Below are 26173 nucleotides of genomic sequence, written 5' to 3'. Positions count from 1 at the left end.
CCGGCCCGCTGGGGGCGTGGCTCTCCGCGGGTGATGCGTCGAGAGTCCAAATGGAGACATACGCAGCGGCTTTGCTGGCCTCGCTGGCGTCTCCACCTCCTTACCCTACTGGGGCGTTGACTGACCCCTCGCCTCGCGCAGGGCCCTTCGCGGCACCCAGCACCAACTGGTTCAGATCTGGGCTTGGAGGATGTGGGCTGTTGGGGTGCAGCTCCTCTGGGGCACCTCCTTCAGGCCATGGCGTCTCAGCCTCGCCGCACACTCCTGCGGGAGTCCCTGTGGTGTTGCGGGAGGTCGCTGGGGATCGGTTTGCATCCCAGAGCCCCTCTCGGTCCTTTGACAAGGTGGTCCTCTCTAAGGCTGAGGTGACGCCGCTACGGCGCCTGCAGCAGCTGGACCGTGCGGAGCCACATTGGTCGGTGCACTCCCGCTCTGGGTCAAGGCCGGGTGTGGACCCCTCGTCCTTGTCTCTCCCCACAGGCAGCTGCCTCGACGGAGGGCAAGTCGGAGGTTGGATCTTTTCTGGCAGCGCCACGTGGGTTGCCGAGCGATCTCCGCCTCATTCTGGGCTGCGGCTGGCAGAGGGCTTTGTGCCACTCCCCAGGCCCATCTCGTTCCCCGTGCAGGTGGCTACCTCGACGGCGGTCGGACCGGCGCCGCTCCGGTCTTCGGTGCAGGGTGACTTCGAGGAACCTTGTCCGGCGACGCCGAATGGTGCCGACAACCTGCGTCAGGCTGCGGACTCTACGGCTCCACGCAGGGGTTATACCGCAGATTCGTCTTCGGACGCTTCTTCTCCAGAGGAAGGCTGCATTTTGGTGTCATCCTCCCCGGAGACTGGTCGCCGTGTAGTGTCTTTTTTGAAGGGCGGCTCCCCGCCCTTCTTGAGGCAGAGGTGTTTGTCGGAAGAGCGGCAGGTCCCTCATTCTTAGGCTCCTTCTGACTTTCAGGTCTGGCCCTTGCCCATTCCACTTGGCCTTGGGGACGGCCGCCTTCGTTTGCAGCCGTCGCCCACAGAGGAGCTGCTTTCCCCTCCGTGGGGCCCTACGGAGGCAGGTGCGGTCTTCCCTCATGCAGTGTCCACGGCTGTGGGCATCCTGCGTATGGGTGACCCGGTGGTTCACTTTCCAGCGGACCATCTATTCGAGGTTCTCCACCAGGGCTCTGGTGGAAGGGAAGTCTTACTTCCCTTTGAAGGTTCCCTCCTTTCTTCCTTGACGGGGGCTTGGAGGCGTCCTACCTCAGGGGACCCGGTGCCTCAACATCTTCTGCATCGGCCCCTCCCGGGCGCCACGTGACCCGGCGGGCCTTTCCCTCCACCCCTCTGCCTCCAGTCCTCTTTTGCGGACTGCTTTTCCCTCCCTGCCGCCGTAGTTGACTCCGCCATCCCAAGAGCCCTGCTGGCTGGACTCTTGGGGGCGCAACATGTTCGCCTCAACCAGTGCTGCCCTGCAGGCCCTGAACACCTTGTGTACACCTTGTGAACACCTTGTGTGTGCTGGCTCAGGCCTCCTCCTGTTTGTGGGACTCAGCTGAGTCCCTGGGATCTACAGCATTCCTGAAGGGTGGCCAGGTGGACTTACTGATTCAGAAAAGGGGGTGGTGATGAACAGAGTGTCTGAATTAAGCAGACCACTCTTACCCAGTCCAAAGATCAGGGCTTGATCCATCACTGTTTTTTAGCTCACTGCACCATCCCAGCTCAGAACCTGGCTACATGCAAATTAATCTGTTCCTGTCCCAGTGCATGATGGGAACAGGGCAAACCAAACTACCAAGCCAATTCTTATACTGGGAAGGAAACAAGCTACCGGGGACCGGTTTCTGGCATTTCAGCCGTCGTCGGCCCGGCTTGCTTGAATCCTGATGGTGCAATGAGCAAGGGACTCACATCTGAGTATACCCTTCCACGCTTATGGTGGACAAAATGATTCAGAAAAGGGAGTGGTGATGAACAGAGTGTCTGAATTAAGCAGACCACTCTTACCCAGTCCAAAGATCAGGGCTTGATCCATCACCGTTTTTTAGCTCACTGCACCATCCCAGCTCAGAACCTGGCTACATGCAAATTAGACTGTTCCTGTCCCAGTGCATGATGGGAACAGGGCAAACCAAACTACCAAGCCAATTCTTATACTGGGAAGGAAACAAGCTACCGGTGACCGGTTTCTGGCATTTCAGCCGTCGTTGGCCAGGCTTGCTTGAATCCTGATGGTGCAATGAGCAAGGGACTCACATCTGAGTATACCCTTCCACGCTTATGGTGGACAAAATGATTCAGAAAAGGGAGTGGTGATGAACAGAGTGTCTGAATTAAGCAGACCACTCTTACCCAGTCCAAAGATCAGGGCTTGATCCATCACCGTTTTTTAGCTCACTGCACCATCCCAGCTCAGAACCTGGCTACATGCAAATTAGCCTGTTCCTGTCCCAGTGCATGATGGGAACAGGGCAAACCAAACTACCAAGCCAATTCTTATACTGGGAAGGAAACAAGCTACCGGGGACCGGTTTCTGGAATTTCAGCCGTCGTCGGCCCGGCTTGCTTGAATCCTGATGGTGCAATGAGCAAGGGACTCACATCTGAGTATACCCTTCCACGCTTATGGTGGACAAAATGATTCAGAAAAGGGGGTGGTGATGAACAGAGTGTCTGAATTAAGCAGACCACTCTTACCCAGTCCAAAGATCAGGGCTTGATCCATCACCGCTTTTTAGCTCACTGCACCATCCCAGCTCAGAACCTGGCTACATGCAAATTAGTCTTTTCCTGTCCCAGTGCATGATGGGAACAGGGCTGGGAGCTTGCATCGTTTATTCTACGTTCCGCTCTGGACATCTCAGAGGTGATGGGCCGGGCCATGACTTCCTCAGTCACGCTCCGTCACCATGCTTGGCTTCAGGATGGAGTATTCCCTGAGAATATTCTCGAGCGGCTCATCGACCTTCCGTTTGATGGTAGCCTGTTGTACCATACCCCGGCCGACTCCGCCATCCTCCGCCATCAGGGCTCCGTCCACCTCCTCCTCCGCCTTACACTCCTACTCCTCCATCCCCTCCTGAGTGACCCCTGAGTTGGGTTGATTCTGGGCCTTTTTATTCCAGTGGTTCTGGCTGTGGGGTGTTTTCTGGCCATTTGCGTCCTTCCTTGGGACTTTGGCGTTGTTGGCTGTTGGATGGCCCTTTTGTTGATAATGTCTGTTGCAATTGTTGCGCAGACTAGGTTCTGAGATTAGGCCTTCTGCTTGCTTGGGCTGCTTGTCAAGTGTGCGCGGCCACTCTTAGTGGTGTGCCCAGGCATCTTATTTTATTTATTTATTTATGTGCTTCTATAGCGCCTGAATAAATCCCCGAAGGGGCATCTCCTCCTCTACCTGCTCCTGCCCTGAGGTCTGGGATGATCCTATGTTCTCCCTTGCCAGGCGACGCCTACTCGGCCTTCCTGGGACCTCGGGTGGTCCTTCTTGCTTCAGGTGGCTTGTCTGCCAGTGCGGTTCTGGCTGGCTGGTTGTCTCCACCTGGAGTATGTTCAACTTCTTCCCTCGCTTCCTTGGGTCTTCTAGGCTTCTTCTACTTCTTCCTCCAGGGAAGGCTACCAAGGCTAGTGCGGCTTTTCTAAGAGTGGTCTCCTTGGCCACTTGCATTTTGAACATTCATCCCCCTTCTGCCCCCTTGTCTGTTGACCCTCTGCTTTTGGTCCTTCACCGTAAGTCCGGGAATGTGGAGCCGCTTCTGCCTTTTGAGGCTTCCCTTTATGATGCCCTTTTGGGTACCTGGGTTCGACCTGCTTCAGGTGATCCAGTAGCTTGTTCAGTTTTGCACCGCCACCGTCCTGCTCCACATGATCCTGTTTGCCTTTTCGTGCACCCTGATGTGCAGGGGTACGTTTTGCAAACTGCCTTCCCTTCCTTCTCCGGCTAATGCGTCCTCTCTCCCGGGAGACCAGATGGCTTAAGTCATGGGGTCAGAACATCTTTGCCTTCTCTAGTGCTGCCCTGCCGTCCTTAAATACAGTGTGTGTTTTTGCTCCGGCTACCTCTGCCCTGTGGGACTCTGCAAAGTCTTTGCTTTCTACCACCTCTGAAGGCACTTGTGTTGACCTCCTTCATCTACTTCTAGATGGCTGTGACCAAATTCACAATCAGCTCAGCCATGGATACTGCAGATTCCTTAGGCCGGGCTATGGCAGGTTCTGTTGCCTTGCAGCGCCATGCTTGGTTGCGAGATAGCGTCTTCCCGGAGAATATCCGGGAGCAGCTGGTTGATTTACCCTTTGATGGGGTTTTGCTGTTTGATGCTCATGCCGAATCAGCGGTTCAGCGCCTCCTTGCGGGTCTTCGCCCTCCCACTTAGGTCTGTCTTCCATGGCGGTACCCTATTATTTAGCATCCTTTAAATGCGCTCTGTGTTTTAGATGGGCAGTAAGCCTTGGGTCTTCTTTTAGTATGGTCAAGGGTGATTACCCTTTCATTTGACATCCTTTGGAAGCATTTTGCTTTTGAGCTGACAGTTTGCCTGCTGTGGCAGTGTTCCGCTGGTTGCTGTGTCTGGTCCTCTGACTGTGGTTTGCCCTAAGCGGTGTTCCCGTTGTTTGGGGTATGCATACTCCATGTGAGGTACTTGTATGTTATTCTATAGCTCTGCTTATCTCAACTGGGCCTAGAGATGCCTAGAGATCCTGTGGGCTCTAGGCGTTACCTGGTGCTGTTATGTTCCGTTGTACGGTGCTCCCTGGCGCCATCTTCTGTCGGCCATGGGTTGTCTTGTCTTTTGCCTGTTTCATCTCCTTGGGAGGGTTTCATGGTGTTTCTCCTCTCTAAAGCGGCTACCGCCTGCCATTTCTGTACTAGGTGTGCTCTGGTACTGCCACAGTTGCCATATACAGTTATCTTTCCCAAGGGGCTTCTTTCCTGTAAAATGGTGCCTTTTGATTCACCTTCACTAGGAGATCCATTTCCTCTCCTGTTGCCTTCCCCTCCTTCTGCCTTCTCTATTGACTCGGGGTTCTGGTCTCCTCTATAGTCGTCTTCTTTGGGGCTCTGTTTTGCTCGTTTCACATCTCCATTACTATATGGGATGTGCCAGTCTTTTCATACATTCCTGTAGTGGACTGTTCTTTTTGTGCTCCGTTCTTGCTAGGCGGCACGGTTCTGCATGGTAATGACAGTCTATTTCTGTCTGTTGAGATATTCTTGCCTTGTTGCGCTAGGTGACTGGTCTTCGCTCCCTTGCGGGGCTCTTTCTCACAGCTTTTCTCTTATCTCTAGGTAGTGTCTAACTCTGACTTTTGCAATGGTGTCTTGCACCATCCCTTTTTTCTTTATTCGCGTATTTTTCATCTCTCGCACACTGTTCCCATACTTTCACAGTCTTTGTTGGTGGCTCCACGCACAGAAAAGTATCTCAGAAGAAAAATGATGTCAGCGCGCTGGGAGGGACTTATATGACCTCGCTGATATCACGTACGTGGACGACATCAGAGCGGGGTCGTGTGGCGCCGGACCCTGGCGCGCAGAGGTCCTGCTGCTGCAAAAAAAATTCTGTATCTAGTCTGACGCTTGGGGATATTCTAAGTTAAGGAATCTGCAGCTAGACAACGTCTCTACCAGATACATCGTTACCGAAGGTAAGTAACTCTTACTTACAGCTCAACAAAGGAGACCACATGAAGACAAGGTGCTGGCAGCGGTACACACGACATGAACTCTAGGCGCTGATTGACATTGGAACACACAACATATAGTCATGGCGCCGACTGACAGCGGGACACAAGGCATGCAGTCAAGGCACTGACTGACAGCGGGACACACGACATGAAGTCAAGGCATTGACCGAAGGCGGGACACATGACATGAAGTCAAGGCACTGACTGACAGCGGGACACATGATGGTCAAATCTCCTGGTGCATATTTACTAGGGAAGGAGCTAAGAAGTTAGGATTCCCAAAAAAGGTTCTCAGCCACTACACTGCAGTCAGATGCCCGAGGCCACGGGGCATGGGTGTACCCCACCCAAGTGTCACATGCATAGCTTGGGCTGTTCTGGAAACAATAAACCCAAACGTTCCGCCCCTGCTGTTACAGAAAATACCTCAGACCTCAAGGAACATCTGGGCCCTTGTTACAGATATGGCGAACTTTCCATGTATGCACCACGGTGCATCTTAAAGCTGGTGCGCTGGGTGCGACCATGGAAGGTGCACCCTATCAGGAAGAATGCGCAGCCCACCAGGCAGCGTTTTCAAGAGAAATAACGTGTATTTGTAAAGTGCACGTTCACCCAAGGGTATCGCTGAATAACAGATGTTTTACTCAACGCAATGGTACTCATTTTATCGACCTCATAAGGATGAAAGGCTGAGTGGACCCACTGGGATTTGAATCTATGACCATGAGGTTTGATTTAAATGATTTAAAATTATTTCTAGAGCGCACGTATACCAGCGGTGTCTTGGCGCTAACTCTAACTGGATCCAAAGCTAATAGGCAGAGAGGGGTGGGGGAAAATTAATCAAAAGACTTTTTGAACAGATAAGTCTTAAGGTGCCTACGGAATTGAGGGTACTGTGTGATGGTACGAAGTTCGAAGGGAAGGGAGTTCCAAAGGGTCGGGGCAAGGGTGGCGAATTTAGATCCTCCCCACTTCTTTCTCCGGAAACGGGGGACAGTGAGGAGGGATTGAGAGGACGAGCGTAGTTCCCGAGTAGGTATGTAAGGAGTAATCTCGGACAAGATAAAGGCCGGAGCCAAGCCAAGTCGGGCCAGAAAGGTCATGGTTGCAAGCTTGAATTGGACCCTGGCACCTACAGGGAGCCAATGTAAGGATTTCAGGAGGGGGGTGGAATGGTGGAATTTAGGGAGCTTAAAGACCAGGCGGGCCGCCTGGTTCTGAATCTGTTGTAGGCGCCGCAAACTATAGGCGGGGATACCGGCATATAAAGCATTGCCGTAGTCCAGGCGGGACACCACCATGGCCAGGATTATAAGCTTAAGAGCGGAAAAAGTGAAGAAGCGAGAGACTCTCGAATGGTTCGCAGGGAAAGAAAGGAAGAAGATACCACAGAGCTAACCTGGGAGTGAAGGGTGAGTTGCGAATTGATTTTTATACCTAGAGTTTTAACAGAGGATGAGGGAACAGGGGAAGTGCCAAGAGAGGGAGGCCAGAAGAGAGAGGACCAGGGGCTGGATGAACCACCCGTCAACACCAACTCGGTCTTGTCAGGATTGAGTTTAAGGTGGTTGTGGTTCATCCAGTCCCTGATATGGAGCATGACAGATTGAAAGTTTAGCACAGAAGAGGGAGAAGAAGATAGGTTAAAGACAAGCTGGAGGTCATCCGCATAGTTAAATACGGTGACCTCCATCTGTTGAAGGGAGAAGATGAGAGGGGCGAGATAAAGATTGAACAAGAGAGGGGAGAGGGAGGAGCCCTGGGGAACCCCGCACTGCACTCCCCGGACGTCCGCCGTAAAATCACCCAGACGAACAGCCTGGGTGCGGTCACTCAGGAAGGAGGACAACCAGACCAGGGCGGTCCCCCCGATCCCCGCCGCCCTGACACGGGACAACAAGATGGTATGGTCAACCGTGTCAAAGGCGGCTGAGAGATCGAGGAGCACAAGGGCCTGATGCTGATTGGTATCCATACCCTCCCTGAGGGTGTCTAAGACCGAGATGACAACGGACTCCGTAGAGTGTGCGGGGCGGAAGCCGGCCTGGCGGGGGGCAAGGGCGCCATGCGTCTCCACAAAGGAGCTCAGAGCGCGGGTGACGTGACGCTCGAGCACCTTAGCCAAAAATGGCAAGAGGGAGATGGGGCGAAAGTTGGCAGGAACAGAGGCATCAGCCCCAGGTTTTTTTAAAATGGGCACAATTACCGCAGATTTCAACGAGTTGGGGACTACGCCTTGGGCAAGGGAGCTATTAAGAAGGTGGAGGGGGGGATCAGGGCAAACGGTGAAGATGTGCCGGAGGATATGGGCTGGGCAAGGGTCAAGAGGAGAACCAGACTTGACCAAGGGTATTAGGGCGATCAGACTTTCTCTAGTGATGGGTGGGAGGGTGGTGAGTTCGCTCTTGGGAGGGGGACATTGAGGATCCACAAAGAAAAGGGAGGGGGGGGGGGGGAATGTTGGCCTTGATGGTGGTAATTTTGTTAATAAAATAGTTGTTCAGGGAAAGGCAGAGTTCTTCAGACGGGACAGGTTTGAGGGCTGTTCTATCTGAGAACGCCAGGCTGTGAACGATTGTGAATATCTCCTTGGACTGGTTCTCCGCGGCTAGGATTTTGGAGGAGAAGTAAGATGTTTTGGCCTCCAAGATGGCTTTTTTATATTGGGTAAGAGTGTTGGTATACTCCAATTTAAGAATGGGGCAGTAGTTTCTTCTCCAAGCCCGTTCTGCGCGACGTACTTTTAGTTTAATGGTCTTAAGCTCGACGGTAAACCATCGGTTGGCGTCCTTCTCCCGTTTGGAGGTGATGCGTTTGAGCGGGGCAACGGAGTCGCGGCCAGAGGAGAGCCATGTGTCTATGGCATCCACCTGGGAAGAAGTGGAGAGGCCGTGCAGGGAGGGAGGGGAAGAACTAAGAAGGGAGGAAAAACTATCTAGGTTCACTCGGCCCCACGATCGGACCCAGGTGTTTTTGGGGCAGGGGGGCATTGTGGAGGAATGGATGGGAAGAAAAAAAGAAATCAAGTGATGATCAGACCATGTGCAAGGTGAGATTAGGAGAGATTCCACAGGACAGTTCAGGGACCAGATCTGATCGAGCGTGTGACCTTTGATGTGGGTAGGTGATTGAACAAAGGGTGTAAAGTTAAGGGAACGGAGGGTTTCAGAGAATTCCTTTGAGGATGGACATTCAGCGGGGTCAGATGGCCAGAAATTGAAATCTCCAAGAAGCAAAATAGAGGAGTTGTTGATAGTAATTGTGGCCAGAACATCCAAAAAGTCAGAGAGAAATTGTAGCGGGGTTTGAGGGGGGCGGTAGGTGAGAAAGCAGGTTAAAGGAGGGGAAATGGAGGTAGTGCGAATTACCAGAAATTCGGAAGTCGCGATGTTAGGCAAGGATAAACTTTGGAAAGGTAGGTCGGTGCGTGCGATGACCGCTACCCCGCCCCCGGCTTTGCCATGAGGGCGATCCGCCCTGAGGGCGTAGTATGTAGCCGGTAGGGTGGAAAGTAGGGCGGGGAGGGTCAACCACAGGTGCCTACAGTGGATGCATTATTCCACTAAGCCACCAGACCCTGCTTTTAAAAGCTGCTCTGTGTTTCTCTGTGCAGGCAGCAACCGTCGGGTATATATATACATGTAGATGTAGTGAGCAAGGCGGACCTGTCCGCCGAAACGCATCTGATCGTCTTTCTTGCCAATAAAGACCCTTGATTACAAATCCCACGGAGTCGGTGCCTGCTTTTGAAAATGTGAACACAGGATTGGGTTCATATATACATATATGCAAAAGAGAAGCAGAGAAGTATAGAGCACCCTCAACACCAGCGACACTCTAGATCTGCTCACCTCAAGTCTGTTTTTCTATCAAAGTTTTTAAGCATAGGGTTTGCACAGTGCTATCCATGCCGAGATAGAAAGGGACTAAGGGGCACATGAATCAAAGTAGGTTTTTTGCGATTCCTTAATTGCGATTATTAAGGAATCACACCTAAGGAATCGCAAAAGCCTAAGCATGTATGAATCGCTAAAAAAATAGTGTTTCCTAAACATTCCTTAATTGCGGCTTGCGACTCTGAATTAAGGAATGGCTTCCCATTCATTCCTATGGGCTTAAAGGCCCATAGGAATGAATGGGAATTGCATGCGCAATTTGCAAGTACCAAATAGGTACTGGCAAATTGTGCATGCAATTGCAAGGGTGCCAAAAGAACACCCTGTTGCACCCCGGAAATTAGTACTGTGCACCCATGTTGCACACACACATGCCCCAAGGAGAAGAGGAAGGAGAACCCTCATGCAGAGGAGGGATGAGAACCCACACGCAGAGGGAGAAGAACACATGCAGAGGAGGGTGGAGAACCCACATGCATAGAAGGAAGGATAACCCACATGCAGAGAGGGAGGCTAACCCACACGCAGAGCAGGGAGGAGAACCCACACGCAGAGAAAGGAGGAGAACCCACACGCAGAGCAAGGAGGAGAACCCACATGCAGATGAGGGAGGAAAACACACAAACTAAGGAATGTGGAGAAACCACATGCAGATGAGGGATGAGAACCCACACGCAGAAGAGGGAGGAGAACCCACACGCAGAAGAGGGAGGAGAACCCACACGCAGAGGAGGGAGGAGAACCCACACGCAGAGGAGGGAGGAGAACCCACATGCAGAGGTGGGAGGAGAACACACACGCAGAGGAGGGAGGAGAACCCACATGCAGAGGTGGGAGGAGAACACACACGTAGAATACATGCATAGAGGAGGGAGGCGAACCCTCACACGGAGGAGAGAAGAGAACCCTCACGCAGAGGGGGTAGAACCCACACAGGAGGGAGAAGAACCCACACAGGAGGTAGGAGAACCAACATGCTGAGGAGGGTGTTGAACCCACACGCAGGGGAGGGAGAAGGACCCACATGCAGGGGAGGGAGGAGTGCCTTCATGCAGAGCAGGGAGGTGAACCCACACACAGAGGGAGTAGAGCACACACACAGAGGAGGGAGGAGAATCCACGTGCAGAAGAGGGAGGGGAACACACACACTGGGGAGAGAGGCGAACCCTTATGCACGGGAGGGAGGAGAACCCACAAGCCGAGGAGGGCAGAGAACCCACATGCCGAGGAGGGAGGAGAAACCACACGCAGAGGAGGGAGGAGAACCATCACACAAAGGAGGATGGAGAACCCACACAGAGGAGGAAGGAGAACCCTCATACAGAGGTGGGAGGAGAACCCTCACACAGGAGGGAGGAGAACCCTCACACATGAGGGAGGAGATCCCACACGCAGAGGGAGTAGAACACACATGCAGAGGAGGAAGGAGAAACCACATGCAGAGGAGAGTAGACACCCACATGCAAGGAAGGGAGGAGAACTCCCACGCAGAGGAGGGAGGAGAACCCACACGCAGAGTAGGGTGGCAAACCCACATGCACGGCACGAGGAGAACCCACACACAGTGGGAGTAGAATACACACAGAGGAGGGAGAAGAACCCTCACGCAGTGGAAGTAGAACAGACACAGGAGGGAGGAGAACCCAAACGCCGAGGACGGTTGGGAACCCACATGCAGAGGAGGGAGGAGAACCCACACACAGGAGGAGTAGAGCACACACATAGAGGAGGGAGGAGAACCCTCATACAGAGGCAGGAGGAGAACCCTCACACAGGAGGTAGAAGAATCCACACGTAGAGGGAGTAGAAACCACATGCAGAGGAGGGTAGAGAACCCACATGCACGGAAGGGAGGAGAACCCACACAGATGAGGGAGGAGAACCCACATGCAGAGGAGTGGCGAACCTACATGCAGAGCATCGAGGAGAACCCACGCACAGCGGGAGTAGAATACACACAGAGGGGGAGGAGAACCCTCACTCAGAGGGAGTAGAAAAGGCAGAGGAGGGAGGAGAACCCAAATGGCAAGGAGGGTGGGGAACCCACATGCAGAGGAGGGAGGAGAAACCACACGCAAAGGAGAGTGGAGTACCAACACGCAGGGGAGGGAGGAGAACCCACACACAAGAGGAGTAGAGCACTCACTTAGAGGAGGGAGGAGAACCCACAAGCATAGGGAGTTGAACACCCACCAACAGAGGGTGGAGAACCCACATGCAGTGGACAGAGTAGAACCCACAAACAGAGGAGGGTGGAGAACTCACATGCTGAGGAGGGTGGAGAACCCACACATAGAGTAGGGTAGAGAAACAACACTTAGAGGATGAAGAAGACCCCTCACGTAAAGGAGGGAGGAGAACCCACAATCGAAGGAGGGTGCAGAAGCCACAGGTAGAGGAGAGTGGGGGGGGCCCACAGGTAGAGGAGGGTGGAGAACTGAACACGCATAGGAGGGTGGTGAACCCACATGCAAGGCACAAGGAGAGCCCTCACGCAGTGGGAGTAGAACAGACACAGGAGGGTGGAGAACCAAACACGCAGAGGAGGGTGGTGAACCAAACACGCAGAGGAGGGTGGAGAACCAAACACGCAGAGGAGGGTGGAGAACCAAACACGCAGAGGAGGATGGAGAACCAAACACGCAGAGGAGGGTGGAGTACCAAACACGCAGAGGAGGGTGGAGAACCAAACACGCAGAGGAGGATGGAGAACCAAACACACAGAGGAGGGTGGAGTAGCAAACACACAAAGGAGGGTGGAGTACCAAACACGCAGAGGAGGATGGAGAACCAAACACACAGAGGAGGGTGGAGTAGCAAACACACAAAGGAGGGTGGAGTACCAAACACGCAGAGGAGGGTGGAGAACCAAACACGCAGAGGAGGGTGGAGTACCAAACACACAAAGGAGGGTGGAGTACCAAACACGCAGAGGAGGATGGAGAACCAAACACACAGAGGAGGGTGGAGTAGCAAACACACAAAGGAGGGTGGAGTACCAAACACGCAGAGGAGTGTGGAGAACCAAACACGCAGAGGAGGGTGGAGTACCAAACACGCAGAGGAGGGTGGAGTACCAAACACGCAGAGGAGGGTGGAGTAGCAAACACACAAAGGAGGGTGGAGTACCAAACACGCAGAGGAGGGTGGAGAACCAAACACACAGGGGAGGGTGGAGTACCAAACACGCACAGGAGGGTGGAGAACCAAACACGCAGAGGAGGGTGGCGAACCCACACACATAGAAGGTAGCCCCACATGCAGGGGAGAGAGGAGAACCCACACGCTTAGCAGGGTGGAGAACCCACACACAGAGGAGGGAGCCCCACATGAAGCAGCAGTGTCTCCTCCGCAATGGCGGAGGAGCGTCACCCCACTGCTTGGCTCAGAGCCAGCAAATACAAAATATCAAATGATGCTGTAGCATCATTGCCGCTGGTGAGCCAGTGCTGTGGAGAGGGGCGGGCCGAAGCATGGGTGTGGGGAAGAGGAGTGCTGTGTGAACTCCCTAAGTGGGCATATGTTTTTGCCCGGCCGCCTGGCGACCAAAACACACATGTGCGCTTTGGTTTCTCCAGCAGAGCGTCTTTTCAACCCGCTCCGGCCAAGCCCTGCGCTGCTCTACAGCACAGTGATTGGATGGGAGTCTGTCCCAGGTCCTGCTGGGACCAGAAGGTGGAGAGGAGGCGCGAGACGGGAGGCGGCTTCAGGAAAGTAAAATGTTTTCTTTTCTTGTTCTTATTAACAGCATCGCCAGATACTTCTTCAACAAATATATCAAGATACATAATTCATATTTCAACCTCATACAATTTTAGTCTAAATATCTTAAGTTAATCGACTTCTTATAGTTTATGCTTCTTCTAAATTGATAAAAATATTACTAAACTTCATTCTAAAACATTGGCGATAACAAATAATCAAAAAATAGAATTCATGGGGGCGTGGCTTGGCTAGCAAGCATGGCGGTCATGTGAGGCGAGGGCTCCGACCGGCCCAGAAGACATCCTGCTGAAATATCCTGCCCCTAGAAATCTGCAGGGCAGTGCTGAACACTGTCGAGGTCGCCTGCCTTTCGGCGATCCTCCGGTGTCGGCCGTGCTCCGGTGCTATTGAGGAGTGGAGAGTCCCGAGGCTGAGAGGGGCCTGCCGCGACGCGGGCGAAGAGTAAGCCGGGGCCTCTGGTGAACGGACGGGCCGGGGTGCCTGAAGATCTGCGCGACCGGCGCAGCAGAAACACGCACAGACTCGGCACCTCGGCGGGTGGACGCCCCCACCTCCCCAGCCCGGCGGAGCATCGGAAGCTGCTGGTGAGGTTGGCGCCGGGGGCCTGGCTGCGATCGGGCCGCTGAATCGGGCCTGGGCAGTGCTGCCGCCATCTTGTGCAATACGCCGGGTGCCTTGAGTAGACAGACGGTGCCGGTGCCCGGCCCATGGGGTCTTCGGTAACGGCGGGAAGCTGCACGGGGGCCTTTTCCCCCACCCTCTTCGTGGATCTGGATGTGGCAGCTTGGCCGGCCCGGCTGAACGGGAGGGGTTTGAGACAGCTGATGCTGTTGGCGCTGGGCCCTGGAGCACGGGGAGCCGGAGTGGACCTGTGTGGGGTGGAGAGTGCTGCAGTGGCCCTCCCTGATTGAGTTCTCTGGGTGGTCGCTGTGCAGGATAGTCAGTAGTCGGATCGGGCCACGGGGGAAGCTGTGCGTTGAGGGGCCCTCAACTGGTGCGAAGAAGTGCCTTAGAGCGGAGAGCGGCAGCAACGCGCTGGGCCCTATCTTTGTCGCATCGTCCTGCTGCGCACGGCAGAGCGGTGCCCAGGTGGGACTGGTGGCGGCAAGGCCTAGCGTGCCCAGCGAAGCCGGGGCCTAGATTTTGGGGTCTGGGGGGGGGGCTAAGTGGAGGGGGAATTCTGAGCATCAACGGGCCCCCCGCCCACCCCCCCCGGCAGCCAGATCGGGCCGTGGTGGCAGCGAGAGCGAGCGCAGGAGGCCCCCGCCTTGCAGGAGAGTGTGCCGGGGGCCAGGCGATCGAAGAATATCGAGCCCTGGTGTAAGCAGCGACAAGGCGGCCTGGAGACGGCTGTGGAGCCAGGGACTGCACTCGGGAGGCTGGCGCTCCGGTGGAGGTGGCAATTTACCCTGGCGGCGGCAGGCCCGAAGGGGCACAAGTAAGGAGGTGTGCTCCCAGGCAGAGACTGTGTGTGCTCGAGTGGAGGGGGGCTCTGAGTATCGACGGGTCCCCCGCCGGCGGCCGGTTCGGGCCGCGGAGCTTGGTGGTCGCTGCGGAGCCAAGGACTTGACCTTGGTGATTGGCGCATTCTCCTGGCAGCGTTGGGCCCGTGGAACACAAGCGTGGAGGGCTATTCCCTGACAAGAGACAGTGAGTGGTCAAGTGGAGGGGGGGTCCTGAGTATTGACGGTCCCCCTCCCCCCCGGCGGCCGGATCAGGCCGCGGATGTCGTGAACGCAAGTGGGGAGCCCTCCTTCATGCAGGGGCAGTCCGGTTCCCACTGGTCGACTGAGATAGGGCGGAGGCGGCTGGTGGCTGAGGTGAGGTGAGCCGAGCCCAGGGGTGAGCGGCAGATATAAGGGAATACACGCTCCTCACTTGCCATCAGTGGAAACGGGCCTTGCTATCATTGGAACATTGGGTCATGACATTGTGGGACCACAACGCCATTTTGTGACTGCTGCGGAGAAACTGTGTGACGCTGACGGTGTGGCCGGCTAACCTTGGCAAGAGACATTAGGGGCAGTGCGCCTTGGGTGCAACTCGGACAACAGGCGGCGGCCACCCATAGAACCCACGAACAGTGTGATAATCCTGGGCCGAGCCCCCATCGGACGACACAGCGGAAACCGAGTGACACGCCTGAGGAGACCGAGACCGGCCATAACCAGAGGAGGAAATAGCGGTGGGGCTCCGAAACAGGGGCCCATGGACAAGTTTGCAGGCCCAAGCGGGGGATCAGGTGCCGCTGGAGGCCCCCAGACATCGGGGCCAGACAATGTGGCCCTTATGGCGGCGATCACGCAATCCAGAGATATGTTGGACGCAAAGATTGGGGCGGTGGGGGCAGATGTTACCCTCTTGCGTCAAGACTTACGGAATGCTGTGTCCGGCATTACCGTAGCCGAATCCAGACTCTTGGAGGTGGAGGATGACATTGCGACCTTAAAGAAAAAAGTGGCCACTATGGAGGGGATTCAAAGGGGCCTAGTGCTCCGAGCCAAAGATGCAGAAGGACGGGCTCGCCGCAACAACCTGCGATTTGTCAGCTTTCCAGAAGGCTGTGAGAAAGACAACATGGAGGCCTTCCTGACCCAGTGGTTGGAGGGGTGGATGCCGGCAGACTCCCTCTCCCGCTGCTTCATAGTCGAACAGGCACATAGAGCGCTCCTCAAGAAGCCACCGGTTGGCGCCCGCCCAAGACCTGTGATAGCTCGGCTGCTCAACTATCATGACCGGGACACAAATCTGCGGCAAGCACGTGCGAAAGAACCCCTCATGTATGACAATCAGAAGATCCTAATATTTCCGGACTATACTAAACAAGTACAACAGCAGTGGCAATCCTTTACAACAGCCAAGGCGCGCCTGCGAGATCTGAAAATTCAATACGCCTTGCTTTTCCCGGCCCGCCTGCGGGTGGTGTATCGGTCTCGTACCCTTTTCTTCAACACTCCGGAGGAGGTGTTTAACTGGACCGACGAAACTGTTAGAGTCCGAGCACACACTCCACCTGGACATGACTCCGATTCATCCTCGACGGCGGCGCCACGGCAGCCCTCCCGGAGATCGCGGAGTGCAAGCAACTGGAGGTCCCGGCCCAAGAAAAGTTCTCCTTCTCAAGAGGGGCCTGACGGGGGGCCTGATGCACCGGACACTCGGAAGCCAGATCCTTGAAATACCGAAGAGGACCAGAGGACTCTTTCTACAGTCAAACATATATGATATGCGAGAGATACTTCATAGCTCCTACTGGAGACGATGGAAGGACTGGGGACTAGTCATATCCCATGCTGCACTGTTCCAAACAAACTGAGATGGGATGGGGGTGTGGATGGGGGGGGCAACGATCTACTGGGCGGACACGTTCCTCGAGTTCAGAGACGTTTATTGCCCCTAGGGGCAAGTTGGGGGTTAAGGGTGTGGTTCATGGGGATCCATTGTAGTGGGTGGCTTCCGGTCTCCCGTTGGGGGTCGGAGCACCCCTACACTGCGACAGGTACTTCAACGTTGCTGAGGTATGGGGGAAGGAGGCTGGGAGTTGAGGAGTTGTTGGGCTGGGGGTTGATGTGGGGTTGGGGGTGGGGGGAGGCAGGAGCTCAGGGGGGTGGGGCAGTTCTATACAGCACGATGGTTCACCAGGTACTTCTGTGGGCAGGTATGCAGTCTCAGTCCCCGATACCCGGGCGATTGGTGTTTCAACCGATAGATGGCGGTTAGTGGTCCCGAGCCAGGGCCCCACAGGGCATCACTGCGAATAGTGAGCTGAGATGTAAGGGGCATGCTGGATAAAATTAAGAGGGGCGCTGTGCTGCGACAGGGGAAAAAAGAGAAGGCAGACATCCTGCTGTTTCAGGAGACGCACCTCCTGGGCACCAAAACCCTTAGTTTACAGCGCTATGGCTATCAACAGGTGTACCATGCCGGTTTTGTTAGGGGCTCCCGAGGAGTGGCGGTATTGATTCACCGCAGAGTGTCTTACGTCCAATCGACACAATGGGTGCATGATCAGGGCAGGTACGTCTTTGTCAAAGGAGTGATTGGAGGTGAACCAGTGGTTTTCGGAAGTATGTATGCTCCTCCCCCGCTGCAGTGGTCGCTTGTGGAAAAATTATTTACCATCTGGACTGAGATCCCAGACGTGATGGCTGTTATCGGGGGTGACTGGAATGTTGTTATGAATAGTCAGATGGATCGCTGCAGACCCGGTGGTGAGCAGACGGTGGGTGCCCCTACCTGATTGAGTGACATGGTGAGAGGAATGGGCTGGACGGATGCATGGCGTTATCAACATACACATAGCCGGGAATACACATATGTTTCTGCGGTACATAAATCCTTCTCAAGATTAGATTACCTGTTCTCTGTACTCGGATGGGGAGGGTGGACTCGACGGCTATACTGCTGCGTGGTCTCTCTGATCACTCCCCTATTTCTATTAATCTCCTCCTTGACAAGAGGCGGCAGCCGTTTCGATGGTGCCTCTCCACTTGGCACCTACAACAGGACGACTACCAGTCTCACATAAGGGAGGCCATAGCCCACTATTGAGAGGATAATGAGGGATCGGAGACAGATGACGTGACCCTTTGGGTGGCTCTGAAGCCCACACTCGGAGGAGTGGATCTAGCCTGGTGCGCGGCGGCCCGTAGGACGCGTAGGGAGGACCTAGAGAAGGCTGCAGATCGGGTCTGCGAATTGGAAGGGAAGTGCACGGCGACCAGGGATGACGAAGACATGCGACCGCTGCTGCAGGCGCAGCAGGATTTTGCATCTCTACATCTTGAGGAGTCACGTCAAGTGTGGCTTGCCACACAGAGCAGAATCTACCAATGGGGGGATAAGTCCAGCACAATGTTATATAGGCTCTGTCAGGGCACATTCCAGGCGCAGACACTGCCGGCTCTTCAAAACGAGGCAGGAGATCCTTTGTGAGCTCCTGAGGAGATTGCAAACAGCTTTGTGCGCTACTATGCGGCGCAGTATGCCCCCAGGGAATTTCTCCCAGCAGACGCTATTGATACATTTCTCGCAGACCTCCCGCCACGGACGGTATCGGAGGAGGAACGGGATCGTCTCGAGCTTCCGTTGTCAGCAGAGGAATTAGGAAAGGCTCTTGGAGAATTGAATGCGGGGAAAGCTCCCGGACCCAACGGGTTCCCGTGCGAGTTCTTTAGGAAATGCCACCTCCAGTTGGGGGTGCGTTATAAGAGGGCACTGGATGCAGCCAGGGAGTGTGGCCGCTTACCGGCGGATTGGAGGCATGCCGAAATAGTGTTTTTTTGTAAACCAAGCCCCCCGAATGTCACGAATCATACCGACCCATATCACTTCTTAATGTAGAGGCGAAGATATTGGCTAAGGCCCTCGCCAATCAACTCCTTCCGTATATCACGAACTTGGTCCATCCGGACCGAGCAGGATTTATGCCACATAGAGCGACGAGACACAACATTAGGTGTGCTCAGGTGGCGATGGAGATGATGCGGTCCACAGGAACCCAGGCGGCACTTCTACTGGCCGACATTGATAGAGCCTTTGACTCATTGAGTTGGGTCCACTTGCATGCACTCCTGTCTCGCCTAAATCTTGGACCCCAGTTTTTATCATACATACGACTGCTGTATACCGACTTGACGGCTTCAGTGAGAGTGGCTCGGGCGGTATCCGGCGCCTTTCCTATCGGACGGGGCACCCGACAAGGATGTCCCCTCTCGCCGTACCTGTTCGCCCTTGCCATGGAGCCCTTGGCGGCGTGGGTGCGCATAGACGCGCAAATGAGGGGCTTTGAATGGGAGGGCAGGCCATTGGAAAGATCGTGCTCTACGCAGATGACGTGCTTTTCTTCCTCACGGACCTCAATAGGTCAGGACCGAGGGTCCTGGAAATTATGCAGGTGTTTGGGGAGGTATCGGGGCTCAATCTAAATGTGCGGAAGTCCACACTGTGGACACTGGGGGACAGTGCGAAGCTGGGAGCCTGGGCATCGGCTTTGCAGAGGGCCACTGGGGGCCTTAAGTATCTTGGGGTGTTCTTGACGGATATACCTGGTGTCTCGTGGGAGCGCAATGTTATTCCTGTCTGGGACCGGGTCCGGTCGGAAATGAAAACATGGTCCCATATGCCCCTGAATCTCTATGGCTGCTCGGCCATTTTCAAGATGGTGGCCCTCCCACGCTTACTTTATCAACTACAGAACTATCCCTACCCCATATCGGCGCAGTGGTTTCGCCAGGTCAATTCGGCGCTGAGCCAGTTCCTCTGGGCCGGGGGTGCAGTGAGTGGCGCTCCGTACCTGTTTTCTCTCCATATATTGCGGTGGCTTGGCATCTTCGGATGTCCAGTCCTGTTACCAGGCATCTCATTTGTTGGTATTGAATGAGTGGTGGTATGGGGATCGGGGAGACCCAGCCTATGCCCTGGAGAGGTATTTGATGGAGCCGGACACCCTACATACAGTGTTGTACTCGGCTGGGTAGAGGAAGAGGCTCCCGGTGGTCACGCAGGTGGTCTTCCAGATCTGGCGACAGGCGCTTCACCGCATGGGATGGTGGAACAGATTGACCACGGAGACTCCATTGTGGCAGAACGGTCGCTAACCGGCTCTGGCATCTTTACAGGGGTTCCGCGGCTGGGGCGCAATAGGGATCTCGGCGCTGGGCCATGTAAGGAAAGGCACAACCCTAAAATCATTCCAGGAGCTGAGGGACGAATATAGTATGCCCCAGACCCAGTTCTTTAAATACTTGCAGTTCCGGCATGTCATCGCTCCTGCCCTGGAGAGACTAGACTCCTTACCTGAATTCAGCCCCCTGGAAGCCAAGGTATTCATGGGTGAGTTAGAGGATAAGAACATATCCCGTATTTACCAATCTTTGGTCATACACTGCTCCTCCTCCCTTGATAAGCTGCGGACCACATGGGAGGGGGATGTGGGAGTTCTAGAAGAAGAAGATTGGAGGGAAGCCCTTGCCGCTCCCAGAGGTGCTGCCGTTGCCGTACGATTGCGGTTCATCCAATTTAAATATCTACATAGAGCTTACTATACTAGAGAGAGGCTGTGGCGAGCTTGATTGCGTCCCCTGAATGTCTGAGATGTGGTCGGGAGGTGGGCCCCTTCCTACATACAGTATGGTCCTGTGGAGCGCTGGAGAGATTCTGGACAGGTGTCTGGGACTGTTTGGCAGAAGTATTAGGTTGGGAGCTCCCCCGTACACCGCAGCTGGACCTTCTCCATGTAGGTGGCAACATTTATAAACGACACCTACTGCTCCTTGGCCTTACCGTGGCCAAGAGGGATGTAGCCCGTGCCTGGAAGGACCCCAGGGCCCCCTCGGTGGGAGTGTGGAAAAAGGGATTAGATTACTGTATGGGGTTGGAGCGTCCAATGTTTGAGGCCCGAGGTTGCCCAAGGAAGCACTACAAAATATGGAGGAGATGGGCGGAGTACAGGGGATAGTGGCTGGAGCCGCCAGCACAGCGTGATGTGACTGCAGAACAGATGCCTTAAGAACCTGGGTGGAGGGGAGTATGCATTACCTGTTTCATGACTCTTTTCTTTCTTGGACCTGTGAGGACATCGTGCATGGGGCAAGGGTGGGATCCGGGAGGGGGTAGTTAATACGGGGTAAAGGGATAGGAGAGTTGTAGTAATAATGCCTTTTTGAACGACTGTATTGATTGCCATTCTGTACATTTTGATTCTATGCTCACAGCCCCTCCGGTGTTCGGAGTACTGTGGTCTATTTGCAATCTCTCTCAAGAAAACAATAACATTTTGTTCTGAAAAAAATAGAATTCATAAAATGTCCCAAAACCCCGATTGAGCCGATAATACAAGCTAAGCGTTTAGATTTCTAATGTATTATCTCCAACAAAACTTAATTACTAACGGCTGACTGCAGCCTGTTACCGTCTGACGAGTTTACCAAATTTTGTTAAGACACTTGATCGCCCCCATTCTCTTTACTTAGAGAAGCTCATGTGATACACTTTGTCCATCTTATTGCGCCACTGATTAATGGTAGGTATTTTGATAAACTTCCAGTTTGCTAACACTAATGGTTTTGCTACCAAGGATGCTATGAAACACATCTGCTTCAATTCAGTGGCCAAATCATAGACAGCCAACGGGACGCCAAAAAGAGCTCCTGTTAACGTTCTACCTACCCAATTTCATATTTCAGCAAAACCCTTGTCCAAAACTCCTTCAATTTAGGGCAGAAAATATCATATGGAGCCAATCACCAGACTGAGATCTACACCGAAAACAGACTGGTTCGACAGTACGATACATGTTATTAAGTTTTGCAGGGGTATAGTAAAGCATCCATTTACAATAAAAGCTCATACGCTTAAAATTAATAGCTCAATAGCTTTGTTACTAAGACAATTCTAGTAATCCCAAACTGGTCTTAATTGGGACATTTGAAAAAGCAAACAAAAATAACGGTAATATATTCATTTTTATAAGTGATACACGGCAATGATTGTGAAAGGAAGCTTATTCCAACGATTCAACAATGTGCGAATTTTAGTTACTAAAGGGGCATAGTTTAGCGCATATAGATCATTATAATTTCCTGATACATTGATAACCGAGATAGCTAATCGAGCGTGCGACTGCAAATGATGATTGCATAACAAACTGTAGTATCTCTGGGGAACTATAAAAAAATGAGAGCTTCAGATTTAACTTGATTTATTTTATAGCCACCTATAACAGGAAACTCGGAAATCTTATCGAAAACACATTGTACGTTACCTTTGTTTGCCTTAAGATATAGAACCATATTGCCCGCGTCTAGCTTGCGTTTAGGCGCCTCCCTCATAGGGGGTTCGATGGATTGATCTGAGCGAATAGCACACGCCAACGGTCCAATAAATAATGCGAACAATATGGGTGACATTGGGCATCCCTGGTGATTACCGCTGCTAATGCTGATACCTCCGGCTGGCATACTATTAAACATTATAGATGCCATTTGCCCCAGAATATAATGTTCGTAACATTGACACAAAACTATCAGGGAAATCAAATTTACTAAGTATTGCAAAAAGTACCCCCAATTCCACCGAAACAAATGCTTTCTCAGCATCTTACATAATGGCGGTGGCTTTGATTTTCTCTGTTGAAGAATAATGAATAGCCTGTATTAAAAAGTTTGTGTTTGAGGTCATCAATCTCCCCGGGAGGAAGCCTTTCAGATCCTAATGAACAATAGTTTGTGCTACATCTGCAACCCTTTTAGCCATAATTTTGGTGAATAGTTTATAGTCTGTGTTAAGAAGACTGATGGGACAATATGAGTTTGAATCAAGTTCTGGCTTTCCTTTTTTTTAAATTTTTTTAAAGCTGACTACAATAGATTCGGAGAACGGACTAGGAACACTACATCCTTGCACAATTTGGTTAAATAAGCAAACCAAAAAGGTGATATTTTTTGAGAAAAAGTTTTATAGAGTTCGGCCAGCAAACCGTCTTTACCGCATGCCTTGCCATTGGGAAGGGATTTAATAGTTTGTTGCACCTCTGTTAACATAATAGCTGCATTAATTGAGTCAGCCTGGGCTTCGGAAAGGGTTAGAACTTCTAGCCCGCCAGCCATTGTTCTAGTCTTTCTGGTGAACTCCAATTCCTCCAGTATAAATTTTAAGATAGTGCTGGTAAAAGACCTAGGCAACTTCTGAGGGGAGTGTTGTAACCCTCTGCATAGGATCCTTTATTCTTTTAATAAAATTAGCGTTTTCTATGGATTTCGCGGACCAAGCCAGAAACCTGCCCACAAATTCACTTTCTTCGTATCTTCGCTGTAAGTATAAAGCATGATTCAGGGTATCCTTTGAAAAAAGAACTCACGCAGGTTTTGCTTCGCTACATCCATTACCTTCAACGAACCTTCGGATCGCGAGACAATATATGCCCCAATGGCTTTGTCTACAGCAGTACTCAAACTATCCAATTGCACCCTCTCCCTCGGTCTAATAGTGGTGGAAAACGCATTTGCCAGCCCCTAACAAATGCTTTCAGTGCCTGCCATACCGCAAAGTCTGTTGCCGAATCAATGTTGAACTTTAAAACTTCCTCAAGATTCTGCTACCTCCGTTCAACCCAACAATCCTCCAATAAAAGTGCCTTATTAAAGCTCCATCTGACACTTGGTGACCGAGAAGGGCTAATGGAATAAGTAAACTAATCAATGCATGGTCTGAAAATACATTAATACCTATACTGGCCCTCTCGCAGCCTAAAATATATGATGTAAAAAAATAATCTATGCGGGAAGCGGTACAATGCCGTTACAAGTCGCATGTATATTCTTGTGAGGCCACGTTGGAAGCCCCGTCATGCTCCGCGGCACTCGATGGCCTTTGAGTGAGAGTGCTGCAGTTTTTTGACACCCGATCAGTGCTTGAGAGATGCAGACTGGACTCCTAAGGTTTCGATCCAGCGAGAATGGCTGAGGAGCTCATGCAGAGCGATTGGAGAGGATGAATCCTTCTGCTTGGTTGTCCTCGTGGAAACAGCTAAACTGTTCGGACCGGTCTGGATTGTAAGCCCCTAAGGACTCACCCCACTCTGTGCCTGATCTGTTCCACGCCAGGCAGCGGTGAGTGAGTGAGCAGCGTTTTAAAGGCTGTTTTTGTTTCAGAAAAATCTCGGGAGCTTGAGAACTGCTTCCAATTTTCTTTTTTATTTAAACTATCTAAAGTATCGGAGGGAAGCTCTGACTAACTGTGGACTGTACACCCTGTGGAACATCGCCTTTGGCAAAAAAAAATGGAAGCAGTCCATGTAACTGGGCTTAGCTTGTAGCCATCGAAAATGTCACTCCCTGTGTCAGATGGACAGGCGAAATACGGATAATAAAACGTATTTCCAGGGATTCTACAAGGAAGCTGCGCCTTGTTAAAACTTTGGCTAAAACAGTTAGCAGTCAGCACAAGGATCGAGAAAACATGGCAGCCCCTACACCGCTCTCTCCGACTATGGGCCGCCTTATGTTTTTGGGCTCTGGCAGACTGTAGGAGAGAGCTTAAGTACACCAAAAGGAAATACTGACGATAAAGGCACAACACCCCCCTTGTCAGCTTCGAAGTTGTTCAGCTCAATTCTGGATTGTGCATCTAAAGCAGCGGACGCAGGTGCTTCACTAGAGGCAACGGCGAAGAGTGCAAAACAGAGAGTACAGTGGTGGGGGGGGGTCGTAGCCACAGACGGTAACCGGCCTGAAAGAACCCCATAAAGATAGTATTACCTGTGCTGGGGCAAGGCAAAGATAATTCTTTGCCTCAGGTGTTGAATGATTCCGTGAATTCAGTCTCGGCTAGGTGTGCTTCCTCTATACTGATTCTTAAGAAAGGAGATATGTAGCAAGTGACAAGAAATAAGATAGGCCCAATGACCGTGTCAACCATTCCACAGGTAGCTCTAGAGTCTGAAATCATGAGCACTGGAGATGAGAATCTTTCTACCACCGAGCAACTATTACAAAGAATTTTGAACGAACTTAAATGAAAAAAGGTCTGCCAGGCCAAAACGATCAGAAAGACAAAGTTACAATTAAATTCAATCAATCAGAACATGTTGAACTTAACCACAAGACTTTCCAAAGTTGAACAGCTGGTTTTGGATATGGAGGATGCAAGACCTGGGCAGGACTCGACTATTTGGAAACTTCAAACGGAGTTGGAAGACCGTCAAGTAAAAATTGACGATGTAGAAAATCGGTCAGGTCGCTCAAACCTGAGATTTACTGGGATTCCAGAGGGACGCGAAAATGGACAATCAGTCCCAACAGAAAGCAGGTGGCGGGCAGCTGTGAAACTGTGTATGTTTTGGTTTCGAATTTATGTAATACTCTTGATGCCTCACGGTGCCCCAGTCGTTCTTCAGGTGCCATGTCAAGGCGCCATGTTAGGGTGAAAGATGGGAGGGGGATGGTGCATGGGGAGTGGTGGGTGGGGTAGGAAGGAGCTTATGTTGAGTTGGGCTCTGGGGACGGAGGGAGGGTAACAAGGTGGTGGGGGTGGGAGGGCACGCTGGTGTGTGGCTGGGTGGAGGATAAAAATTGGAAAAAACATCAGCTAACGAGAAGTTGGAATAAAGTCACATGATAGGTTGAAAATTATCTCATGCAATGTGGATGCGTTAAATAATAGGTTAAAGACTCTGGGATTGCTAGCATGGTTCAAATCATTGCAGTCAGATATAATAATGTTACAGGAGATGCATTTAAAGCACCAGGGTGTGCAACCTCGGCTCCCCTCACAGATTCGGTATGCATTTTTTGCTTCATCCAGGCATCAATTAGGGGGGTGGCTATATTGATAATGCAGTCAGCTCAGGTAGAAGTGCTGAAAGTAGTTTGCGACTCATCTGCTAGGTGGGTTTTTGTTAAATTAAAAGGGATATTTATAATTTGATAAGTTACTATGGTGATATTGAAGATTCTTCGGCAGCCCTACAGGAATTATAATTTACAGACTGAGATGGGCTTTATTATTATTGGGGGGGGGGGGTTTAATTTAATTCAAAATTAAGCATTAGACACATCACGTCAGATTAGGCTGCAAAACAAACCCAAATCTTTAGGGGCTTTGCATGCATTTATCAAAGATTTTGCTTTTATACATCCCTGGCGTATGCAGAGTAAAAAGTTTAATATATTGGTACTAACCCCGTCCCCCATGATTCGGCCCTTCCCATGTTCCCTCCATCAGCCCCACCACTCTTTGTTTGTGGCGGCCGCCACTGGTAGTATTCATACTAAACAGTGCTGTCTTAGTAGGGATGTAGGGTAGGAAGTCAATTAAGTACAATTAATAAACAATTAATGTATTATTTTATTGATTATTAATTATGTACATTGTGTATTA

General features: G+C 52.2%; 1 protein-coding gene across 1 annotated transcript in view; it reads right to left on the bottom strand.

The window, feature by feature from the left end:
• The window catches only part of F2 (coagulation factor II, thrombin), a 270935-nt gene that overhangs the window by 54651 nt on the left and 190111 nt on the right, over nucleotides 1-26173 (bottom strand). The gene's annotated exons all lie outside the window — the stretch shown is intronic.

The sequence above is a fragment of the Lissotriton vulgaris genome, chromosome 2_2 (genome assembly GCF_964263255.1).
Source record: "Lissotriton vulgaris chromosome 2_2, aLisVul1.2, whole genome shotgun sequence".
Classification (NCBI taxonomy): domain Eukaryota; kingdom Metazoa; phylum Chordata; class Amphibia; order Caudata; family Salamandridae; genus Lissotriton; species Lissotriton vulgaris.
The sequence above is the reverse complement of the archived record's forward strand: the minus strand, read 5'-3'. Positions and strand labels throughout refer to the sequence as shown.